This window comes from Diaphorina citri, unplaced genomic scaffold (genome assembly GCF_000475195.1).
Source record: "Diaphorina citri unplaced genomic scaffold, Diaci psyllid genome assembly version 1.1 scaffold154, whole genome shotgun sequence".
Lineage (NCBI taxonomy): Eukaryota > Metazoa > Arthropoda > Insecta > Hemiptera > Psyllidae > Diaphorina > Diaphorina citri.
The window spans coordinates 74,141-86,530 of record NW_007377591.1 but is presented as its reverse complement, the minus strand read 5'-3'; the positions used below and the strand labels follow the sequence as shown (position 1 = coordinate 86,530).

Genomic DNA, 12,390 nt, shown 5'->3' with positions numbered 1-12,390 from the left:
TTGGAAATCCAAGATTGCGTGCCATCGAAATCGGTTCCGTTTCCAAAAGGAAAATCTAACCTGGGTTCGATTCGAATACAACCTGGGGTCCGGTTCTGGGTTCGATGACCATAATCGATAGAAATTGGTTGCAAATATTTTAACGGGTTACTTTTCTGGTGTTCTCCAGCACCTAAATCGTAAGCATGGCGTCTAATTCTCGCTCATCTGGAGGATAGCTGTGCTACGACACAGACCACATGAGTCCAATGTAGCAGTTGTTTCATTTCCACGAAGTAATAGGTACTCATCCTTTAAAAAAAAGGTTCGTTCTCGGAAAGGCTGGCTTTCTCCTATCCCGTCTTCCTTTTCGATTTCAGGATTTCTCTTCGATTTCAGGACAATAAGACATTAAAGATCAGTCTCAAGTCAAAATTGACCAATCAAATGCCTTGAGACTATGCTTAGCACGAACTTAAGAGCCAGCATTTTGTTCATAAATATGGGTGGTCGTTCTCTGAAAACTCATCGAGTAAAGTCTATTGTTATACCGCTTGTCAAGATCAACATGACAGGAAAGCGGCCGTTCTGCACACTGTCCAGTTCTGTTTCATAGGTTCAAGCACCTCTGTTTTCTGATCGAATCAATCCTAATATTTCCAACTATGTACAATCAATACTCATTTACATAGGTATTCATAATTAGGAATTTCAACTGTGTTAAGCATAAATAATCAAAAATGTCTCGCACTGGATAGCACCTCGATAAATTCAATGACTTGACTTAGACTTGAACCGTCGATCTCTAGATTCGAAATTTCGGAGTCCTCTGCGCGAACCACTGCACTACTAAGATTGTCTACAGCTAAATCTACATAAATAATTACCATAAAATCACCATAAAGTGAAAGAGGTACTAAAATAATTCTTAATGAAGGTTATAAATAAACAAATAAATAGGTACCTAATTATGCACCTGCTCTGAAACGTACGACTTGACAAATTGTGACTTAAATGTTCTGCAATAGTAACAAACAGAACTTCTCAACTTTGAACTTTCGACTTTTTTCCCGGTCATTTTCTTCAGGAAATGTTTGTTGAGTCTTGAGAATACCACCGTGTTGTTAGTTGTTACCCAGAACGCTGAAATTAAGTCGACTTAAGACCTCCAGGGGCGGACTTGAAAAACCTTGCCCCGTTATGACTCAGAAATTGAGGGGCGTTTTGTACCGTAGCTTATACCTAGACATAGCTGTATATTTATATCTTTGTTCTTTTGTGATAGTAAAATTGAATAGAGTTCCAAGTATGCCAGAATTGCCAGAACGTTAGTTGCCAGTTGCCTACTTGCTTTGCAAAGCTAGTGTTATTCTTGCTTCAAGTTCGTCGTTTTGTAAAAGAAAAAAATTGTGGCGAAATAATACACGCGATAGGTATTGGAAGAAAAAAATTGTTTTACATTTTCTTTAATTAAAATTTAATTTTCATTTGTGAATTAATGTTTGAAAATTAAACATTTTTTATGAATTTTGTATTAAGTGCCAAGTTTAATTGTGAATAATTCAATGATTTAATTAATTAATTTTATCATGAAATAAATAATACTTAGGTATCTTTTTCACCTTTTGTTTTTATTTTTCATAACATATTTAATTCTGTAATTATCAGTGTTATTCATTTACTGTGAGTTCTCACCCAAAAAATGTATTAAATACTATTTATTAGCTTCCTACCTAGTTATAATCCATAGTAAGAAAGTGTATTAATTTGTTCCATTCATCTTGTGCAAAGTGTTCAAAAGTTACCTATTCCAAAGGAGAAACAGTCGCTTCAACACTCCGGGAAATTGGATTACCATGGATTCACAGGCGGAAAAGCCATGGAGATGGAATTTCTTGTAATTATTTAGGTAAGCATTATTAACTAGTTAAGTAAATGTAGTTTAGTAATTGGTATAGGTAACTTTGTAAGGACAGTAACTTTGACCTTTCACCTCTACATACCTACAAATTCTACAAAACGATTTCGTTAGTGGATGCGCCTTTTCTACCAAAGTCACTTTTTATCACTTTATTGTAACTTGTAGCCCTTGCAAGAAGATTTGCATTGGTGAATGTGCCTTTCGCCTTTCTCACCACAGTGTTTTTTCCACCTATACCGCTTAAGGTATTAGTTACTGCTAACTGTAGACCCCCCACTGCTAACTGTAGATCACCCACTGCTAACTGTAGACCTCCCACAGACTCCCACTGCTAACTGTAGATCACCTACTACTAACTGTAGATCACCCACTGCCAACTGTAGATCACCTACTATCTAGTATCTATCTACTAGTCCTCCTACTAACTATAGATCTCCTATATTGCTAACTCTGTTGGTACGTTGGTAGTCTCGTAGCTGGTAGAATTTTACCGTACGGTTAGGGCTTTTATTGCATGTTGTAACGCACTTTGTAACAAGCGCAGAGGCATGAAAAACGTCCAAAATTGAATCAATGGACCAACACAAAGTCAACTCAACGAGATTTTAGACTTGACCCTTGGTAATTTTATTTTATTTGATTGATTTTGATGTATATACTTTAAGGCCTACATGACCCTTGGTAATTTTATTTTATTTGATCGATTTTGATGTACCTATATACTTTAAGGCCTACATTTTAGGCTGTGGTAAAGGAAATTATTTTTTCTCACCCATTACATTGAAATAGGGGGTCTTGTCTGACGAAATTCCTGTGTGCGGAGTCCAGACCCTTTCTCACCCATATTCCCTGTTCCTTCGCGCCCCTGGCCCCCGTTCCACCCCGCCGACCAGCACCTAGGTTCCGGCCCTGCTCACCAGTTTGCCTGGGCTCCTTCACCTAATACTCGGAATTCGCTATTCAAGTTTCCTTTCAATATAAAGCGTAATCATGGCAAACTTAATTGTTTTCTGGGAAACTTCTGTAAGATCCCCTGTTTGCGGCTCTCGACTTATTGTTTTCTCTGAGAACTTCTCTAAGCTGCTTACTGCTTATAATATGGGATATTATCTCATATTGATTGGGACATAACTAGGCTTCCCATCTCCATATAGAAGAAAAATATGGCTCATTTGAATTTTATTTCTAAACCCTCAGATTGCCATCTTAGTTCGTATAAGCTTAACGCATCCTTTGGGGTATTTGCCCCTACACCTGAGCCTCGGAGTGGGCTTATTGTGTATGGCCAGCTTAGTTAGCTCGGAAAGTAGCGCTTCTGACTTTGAAGTTCCTAGGTCGGGGGTTGGATTCCCAACAAGGGTGAACTAAATCTTAAACAGATAGGGGCCTAACAGCACAGCCCACGGCCTACGCCAACTTTACATCTACAATCACAGACATTACTGTACGAGGTCCTTGAAACTCCATATTATAGTACGTATTTAACTGTTAATTAGTATCCTACAATTCAGTACAAAAGTTGCAGGTAGACACGTAATAGCAGTATATTCTCTTACCGAATTACGGAAAAACAGTAGAGACAGTACTCGGAATCAGGTTTCATAATTATAGATATTAGAAAATTAGTTATGCAAATAAGTACGTACGTACAAATGTACCAATAATCGTGATAATCAGATACTAATGTACGTAAAATGTGATAATAATGTACGCGTATAATGATAATAAACATGTAATTCGGGTTATTACGGATCTTATTATAGTATTTAGTTATTTACCTAGGATTAAATTTCCGTGGAAAACCTCCTTTAAAGAATGTTCGTTCTCGGAAAGGCTGGCTTTCTCCTATCCCGTCTTCCTTTTCTCTTCGATTTCGGGACAATAAGACATTGAAGACCTTCGCAATTACAGTTCCTTCTATCAAACCTCTTCTGCAACACTGAGTGGCACCGTGTGAAACAGACTTCCTATGTATTGTCCCATGTATTCTGTTCAATGTACCTCTCTACCTTTCTCAAAATATTCTATGTATTTTTATTTTTTTCTCGAATTCTATTTTATTTATATCTTTGTTCTTTTGTGATAGTAAAATTGAATAGAGTTCCAAGTATGCCAGAATTGCCAGAACGTTAGTTGCCAGTTGCCAAATTCCGGGAAAATATTTCCTCCCGGTGTAAATTCGATGTGGTAATGAGAACGGTAGATAGGATCTCTTTGGTGCTCTTGTGCCAAATTTGGAGTTTCTGAGAACCGAGTGGAATTGAACGTAATTTGGTATTTTTTTGGTCCAGTTGGTTCTGGTTCGGTTGTTACGTTGTGCTGAGAATATTTGGTTTCTGAGAAACAAATTCAGTGTAGCTTGAATATTTTAGTTCGTTATAGTACCTAGTGCCTACCAGGTTTTTGGATTAGCTAACCAGTTGACGCGCTGAGACCTCTCCACTGAATTGGCTAATTCAGGTATTAAAAGTATTTAGAAACCCCTGAACACCTATTTTTCTTGCTTCAAGTTCGTCGTTTTGTAAAAGAAAAAAATTGTGGCGAAATAATACACGCGATAGGTATTGGAAGAAAAAAATTGTTTTGCATTTTCTTTAAATTTAATTTTCATTTGTGAATTATTGTTTGAAAATTAAACATTTTTTATGAATTTTGTATTAAGTGCCTAGTTTAATTGTGAATAATTCAATGATTTAATTAATTTTATCTTGAAATAAATAATACTTAGGTATTTTTTTCACCTTTTGTTTTTATTTTTCATAACATATTTAATTCTGTAATCCACTTTTTCCACCCATTTGAATACACAGTTGGTAGTGGATATGCCCTTTTCACCAAACTGATTTGTCAGCAGATACCTATTTTTCACAGTTGAAATTGAATTTGGCAAGAATATTTATCACACAAAGGCAATTTTTGCATCACATTTTGCACTCCATCGGAGTAAACCACTAGTTATTCCCACCTGCGTAATTTAAGTACGAGTGTGTCTAATTAGTGGATGTGTCTTTGCAACCAAATTACTCATTGAATAAAGGCCTTTCACAAACATGTCCCCGAATCCCATCTGTTTAATCAAATTATATCGAAGGGATTATGCAGATGTCGTTATTTTAGTAGATGATTTCATTAGTGGATGCGCCTTTTCTACCAAAGTGACTTTTTATCACTAACTTGTAACTTGTAGCCCTTGCAAGAAGATTTGCATTGGTGAATTTTTTTTCCACCGCTTAAGGTATTAGTGTTGGTGGATGCACTGGATGCGCCTAATTTAACCAAACAGCTTGAATGGTGGATGTGCCTATTCCACGTACGAGTAGAAATCATTATGGGTGGAGATGTCGTTTTCACCAATGTGCTTTGTAGGATTGTAGGTGTGTCTACGTTTTGATTTCAATGGAAATGGAGAAGAAGAGAAACCCCTGGTTCGGATTGAACTCTCGCCCTCCAGTTTGCAAGGCGAACGTCATCCACAGCCATTTTCTTCCTTTATTACAATCATTACCTACTGCTAACTGTAGACCTCCCACTGCTAACTGTAGATCACCTACTGCTAACTGTAGATCACCTATTGCTAACTGTAGATCACCTACTATCTAGTATCTATCTACTAGTCCTCCTACTAACTATAGATCTCCTATATTGCTAACTGTATTGGTAGGGTAAGTGTACCATTTATTCGCCCACCTAAAAAACGTACCATTTCCTGGCCCACCTGCCCACATTTATTTTTCTAATTTTTGTTTTTATGACTACAATTTTGAAATACCACTGGTTCGATAGCAGTCTTTAAGCCCTTTCTTTTGATGAAATTGGATCTTGAAAAAGTTCGTCCAGTTCAGACTTATGTGGCGTAGACCCACAGGTGGGCCAATAGATGGTTACCTGCCCACATTTATTTTTCTAATTTTTGTTTTTATGACTACAATTTTGAAATACCACTGGTTCGATAGCAGTCTTTAAGCCCTTTCGTTTGATGAAATTGGATCTTGAAAAAGTTCGTCCAGTTCAGACTTACCTATGTGGCGTAGACCCACAGGTGGGCCAATAGATGGTACGTTTTTTAGGTGGGCGAATAAATGGTACACTTACCCTACTACGGTTAAACATTCCATTTTACCATTCCTATGGTCAAGTTTATCATAGCCTAACAGCAGCCCACGGCCTACGCCAACTTTACATCTACAATCACAGACATTACTGTACGAGGTCCTTGAAACTCCATATTAGTACGTATTTAACTGTTAATTAATATCCTACAATTCAGTACAAAAGTTGAAGGTAGACACGTAATAGCAGTATATTCTCGTACGGAATTACGGAAAAACAGCAGAGACAGTACTCGGAATCAGGTTTCATAATTATAGATATTAGAAAATTAGTTATGCAAATAAGTACGTACAAATGTACCAATAATCGTGATAATCAGATAATAATGTAAGGAAAACATCTCAGATAATAATGTACGTAAAATGTGATAATAATGTACGCGTATAATGATGATAATCGCGTAATTCGGGTTATTAGGGATCTTATTATAGTATTTAGGTAGTTATTTACCTACAGTTAAATTTCCGTGGAAAATTCACGTTCTCACACCTAATATGTGTTTCCTTACCGCACGACAGCAAGTGGCAAATTTCCGCGAAAAAATTTCAAATTCAAATTACGCTCGAAATTCCGGGAAAATATTTCCTCCCGGTGTAAATTCGATGTGGTAATGGGAACGGTAGATAGGATCTCTTTGGTGCTCTTGTGCCAAATTTGGAGTTTCTGAGAACCGAGTGGAATTGAGCGTAATTGGTTTAGTTGGTTCTGGTTCGGTTGTTACGTTGTTCTGAGAATATTTGGTTTCTGAGAAACAAATTCAGTGTAGCTTGAATATTTTAGTTTGTTATAGTACCTAATGCCCACCAGGTTTTTGGATTAGCTAACCAGTTGACGCGCTGAGACCTCTCCACTGAATTGGCTAATTCAGGTATCAAAAGTATTTAGAAACTCCTGAACACCTATTAATGTAAATTTCTGGATTGGCTTATTGTCTCAATCAGACTGAGTCGTGTTGGTGGTGGATGTGTCACTTTTTCCACCCATTTGAATACACAGTTGGTAGTGGATATGCCCTTTTCACCAAACTGATTTGTCAGCAGATACCTATTTTTCACAATTGAAATTGAATTTGGCAAGAATATTTATCACACAAAGACAATTTTTGCATCACATTTTGCATCCCGTCGGAGTAAACCAATAGTTATTCCCACCTGCGTCATCTAAGTAGGAGTATGTCTAATTGGTGGATGTGTCTTTGCAACCAAATTACTCCTTGATCTACTCATTGGTCTGATCTGATTATAGTCGTTAGGACTGAAGAGAAGGTTGCGATATTTCCCAATGATACACACATGTAAAAGTTGCCTGTGAAAGGCCAATTCTGTGTGACTATTGCGTATGACATCAGCAAGTTGTGCGAACTAGAAATCTAATTAGATTTGTGGTTCCGTGGTGTGTGAGAAATTGATTAATAATAACATTAATTAAAAGTAATAGGAATACCAAATCTATTTTTATGATAGACAGATTGGAGGGGAACGCTCAAATTGATTCTGGGAAGTCAGAGCGGATGAGAATTACAGGAACTACGATTGTACGTTGTGTTAATCAATTTTTAGTTGGGTTATCCTTGGAGTTCGCAAAATTTTAATAGAAATGGCAGTGTCCACATATAGTCGACGCTTGATCGACGGCCGTCGACATGTGTGGATGCAGCTTTATAAAGACAGTAAAGACACAAATTCGGAGGTTGGTCAAATAGGTATCAGCTGATTCCTGTGTCATGGTTTCGTTATGCTCGAATATTCGTGAATACTATGCTTAATGAATTAATGATACTATGCTTAATTATCTGATGAATACTGCTTACTTCCCATTTTAATGTCCTACGTCCTACGAATAAAAGTTCCTAATTTATTGAATTTCTAATTTCTAATCCGTATCCGTTGGACTTTTTTTTTTGTTTGGCGAGCCATTTAGAAGTCCGATTTGCGATATCAGATCCCTCAAGATTGAAGTGACCTTTACGAAATGCAAAATGTTAAGAGGTGAATTTAATTTATCAGTATTATTTGATTGTCCAATAATTTCGAATAACAGTTTCTCTTGGCCCAGGTGATTCTTTACGTTTGTGAATAGCAATTTTGAGAAATCTCCAAAATCTTCTTTTTCTTCTTCTTTTTATGTACACTTTCAAACTGAATTTTATTGAGTGTTTTGTCTTGTTTGTGTAAATTGGTTTGAGTCATTCGAAAAGAAGAAGAGCTGTGAAGAACTTTTATGATAAAACTTTTTGATTAGAGATTCCATTCAAATTACATTCGTAGTTATTTAATTTAAATTTATTATCCACAAGAAAAAAAAAGAAGAAACTTTGTTAACAACTTACTTTCAAAAAAATAAACAACCTCTAAAAAGTACAAAAGTAGGTAGATAACTTTAATAAGGAAAGTAAAAAGTAGGTTGTGAACTTATATTATTAGGTACTTCTACTTTCAAGAACCTTTGTCATGAGCTTTTGAATCTAAATCATGATTTAAAATGTACCTATGTATGTAGGTAGTAGTAGACTCTCCATGCACCTCATAAGTACATCATTGAAATAATCTATCTCTTTTATCATTTCTTTGATTACGAAAATTGAAATTAAGAAAGACAAAGGTACATATTTATAAAACTGAATGGAAAAATCATCTCGCCTGCACAGACCACCCTGTATGCAAATCAAATATCTAATGATAAAAAAAAGTTAATGAATGACCATTATCATTATCAATAGTAAATTACTACTATTTTTATCAATGGTAGGTAATTGTTCATAATTACTCGCTCTAACGACTGACGGGTGATTACTTTCGTACGACCTTGACATCCTACAAACTAGTTTGCGACACTCAGGACCGTAACCAGAGTTACCGGGTTCGATACTCTTGACTTTAGGATGATTGTGTATTGAGGAAATATTGTGATGTTTATATTGTTGAAATTTCTAGGAGGCATACTAGACTTCATTTTCACAAAATTTTCGCAGATTTTTTTCTTCGGAGGACCCACTTACGTAAGTCTTCCCTGAGACTTTGCTCAAGTCTTCCTGGAAGTTCATTAAAATCATTTATTTTACCAGCTAAAAATTATATCAAAAAGACAACAAAAGTCAGCGCTTCAAGAGACATTTATTACCCACAATAGCTCCTCAGCACGTCTTAACCTTTGCAAAAGTCAAACGTCAAAAGCTGCCCTTGGCCTTTGGCAACAATGTCTTGTTATTTTTGCTTCAACACCGTCGTTCTCTGAAAACTCATCGAGTAAAGTCTATTGTTATACCGCTTGTCAAGATCAACATGACAGGAAAGCGGCCGTTCTGCACACTGCCCAGTTCTGTTTCATAGGTTCAAGCACCTCTGTTTCCTGATCGAATCAATCCTAATATTTCCAATTATGTACAATCAATACTCATTTACATAGGTATTCATAATTAGGAATTTCAACTGTGTTAAGCATAATTAAATAATCAAAATTGTCTCGCACTGGATAGCACCTCGATAAATTCAATGACTTGACTTGGACTTGAACCGTCAATCTCTAGATTCGAAGTTTCGGAGTCCTCTGCGCGAACCACTGCACTACTGAGATTGTCTACAGCTAAATCTACATTAATAATTACCATAAAATCACCATAAAGTGAAAGAGGTACTAAAATAATTCTTAACGAAGGTTATAAATAAACAAATTAATAGGTACCTAATTATGCACCTGCTCTGAAACATACGACTTGACAAATTGTGCCTTAAATGTTCTGCAATAGTAACAAACAGAACTTCTCAACTTTGAACTTTCGACTTCAACACTCCGGGAAATTGGATTACCATGGATTCACAGGCGGAAAAGCCATGGAGATGGAATTTCTTGTAATTATTTAGGTAAGCATTTTTAACTAGTTAAGTAAATGTACTATGTAGTTTAGTAATGTGTATAGGTAACTTTGTAAGGACAGTAACTTTGACCTTTCATCTTTACATACCTACAAAATGATTTCATTAGTGGATGCGCCTTTTCTACCAAAGTGACTTTTTATCACTTGTAGCTTGTAGCCCTTGCAAGAAGATTTGCATTGGTGAATGTGACTTTCTCACCACAGTGTCTTTTCCACCTATACCGCTTATGATATTAGTGTTGGTGGATGCGCTATTAGTGTTGGTCATAATTTAACCAAACAGCTTGAATGGTGGATGTGCCTATTCCACGTACGAGTAGAAATCATTATTGGTGGAGATGTCGTTTTCACCAATGTGCTTTGTAGGATTGTAGGTGTGTCTACGTTTTCATTTCAATGGAAATGGAGAAGAAGAGAAACTCCTGGTTGGGATTGAACTCTCGTCCTCCAGTTTGCAAGGCGAACGTCATCCACAGCCATTTTCTTCCTTTATTACAATCATTACCTACTGCTAACGGTAGACCCCCCACTGCTAACTGTAGACCTCCCACTGCTAACTGTAGATCACCTACTATCTAGTATCTATCTACTAGTCCTCCTACTAACTATAGATCTACTATATTGCTAACTGTATTGGTAGGGTAAGTGTACCATTTATTCGCCCACCTAAAAAACTACCATTTATTGGCCAGTAAGGACAGTAACTTTGACCTTTCACCTCTACATACCTACAAATTCTACAAAACGATTTCGTTAGTGGATGCGCCTTTTCTACCAAAGTCACTTTTTATCACTTTATTGTAACTTGTAGCCCTTGCAAGAAGATTTGCATTGGTGAATGTGCCTTTCGCCTTTCTCACCACAGTGTTTTTTCCACCTATACCGCTTAAGGTATTAGTTACTGCTAACTGTAGACCCCCCACTGCTAACTGTAGATCACCCACTGCTAACTGTAGACCTCCCACAGACTCCCACTGCTAACTGTAGATCACCTACTACTAACTGTAGATCACCCACTGCCAACTGTAGATCACCTACTATCTAGTATCTATCTACTAGTCCTCCTACTAACTATAGATCTCCTATATTGCTAACTCTGTTGGTACGTTGGTAGTTACTACGGTTAAACATTCCATTTTACCATTCCTATGGTCAAGTTTATCATAGCCTAACAGCACAGCCCACGGCCTACGCCAACTTTACATCTACAATCACAGACATTACTGTACGAGGTCCTTGAAACTCCATATTAGTACCTACGTATTTAACTGTTAATTAGTATCCTACAATTCAGTACAAAAGTTGCAGGTAGACACGTAATAGCAGTATATTCTCTTACCGAATTACGGAAAAACAGTAGAGACAGTACTCGGAATCAGGTTTCATAATTATAGATATTAGAAAATTAGTTATGCAAATAAGTACGTACGTACAAATGTACCAATAATCGTGATAATCAGATACTAATGTACGTAAAATGTGATAATAATGTACGCGTATAATGATAATAAACATGTAATTCGGGTTATTACGGATCTTATTATAGTATTTAGTTATTTACCTAGGATTAAATTTCCGTGGAAAACTCACGTTCTCACACCTAATATGTGTTTCCTTACCGCACGACAGCAAGTGGCAAATTTCCGCGAAAAAATTTCAAATTCAAATTACTCTCGAAATTCCGGGAAAAATATTTACTCCCGGTGTAAATTCGATGTGGTAATGAGAACGGTAGATAGGATCTCTTTGGTGCTCTTGTGCCAAATTTGGAGTTTCTGAGAACCGAGTGGAATTGAACGTAATTTGGTATTTTTTTGGTCCAGTTGGTTCTGGTTCGGTTGTTACGTTGTGCTGAGAATATTTGGTTTCTGAGAAACAAATTCAGTGTAGCTTGAATATTTTAGTTCGTTATAGTACCTAGTGCCTACCAGGTTTTTGGATTAGCTAACCAGTTGACGCGCTGAGACCTCTCCACTGAATTGGCTAATTCAGGTATTAAAAGTATTTAGAAACCCCTGAACACCTATTTATGTAAATTTCTGGATTGGCTTATTGTCTCAATCAGACTGAGTCGTGTTGGTGGTGGATGTGTCACTTTTTCCACCCATTTGAATACACAGTTGGTAGTGGATATGCCCTTTTCACCAAACTGATTTGTCAGCAGATACCTATTTTTCACAGTTGAAATTGAATTTGGCAAGAATATTTATCACACAAAGGCAATTTTTGCATCACATTTTGCACTCCATCGGAGTAAACCACTAGTTATTCCCACCTGCGTAATTTAAGTACGAGTGTGTCTAATTAGTGGATGTGTCTTTGCAACCAAATTACTCATTGATCTGATCTGATTATAGTCGTTAGGACTGAAGAGAAGGTTGCGATATTTCCCAATGATACACACATGTAAAAGTTGCCTGTGAAAGGCCAATTCTGTGTGACTATTGCGTATGACATCAGCAAGTTGTGCGAACTAGAAATCTAATTAGATTTGTGGTTCCGTGGT

At 36.7% G+C, this 12,390-nt stretch overlaps 1 protein-coding gene across 1 annotated transcript in view; it reads left to right on the top strand.

Annotated features, from left to right (window-relative positions):
• The first annotated feature begins 1,323 nt into the window (after nt 1–1,323).
• The window catches only part of LOC103505153 (suppressor of cytokine signaling 2-like), a 39,711-nt gene continuing 28,644 nt past the window's right edge, over nt 1,324–12,390 (top strand). Inside the window, exon 1 of the mRNA XM_026820516.1 lies at nt 1,324–1,888. The gene's annotated coding sequence lies outside the window, so the exon portion shown is untranslated. The remainder of the gene's footprint in view (nt 1,889–12,390) is intronic.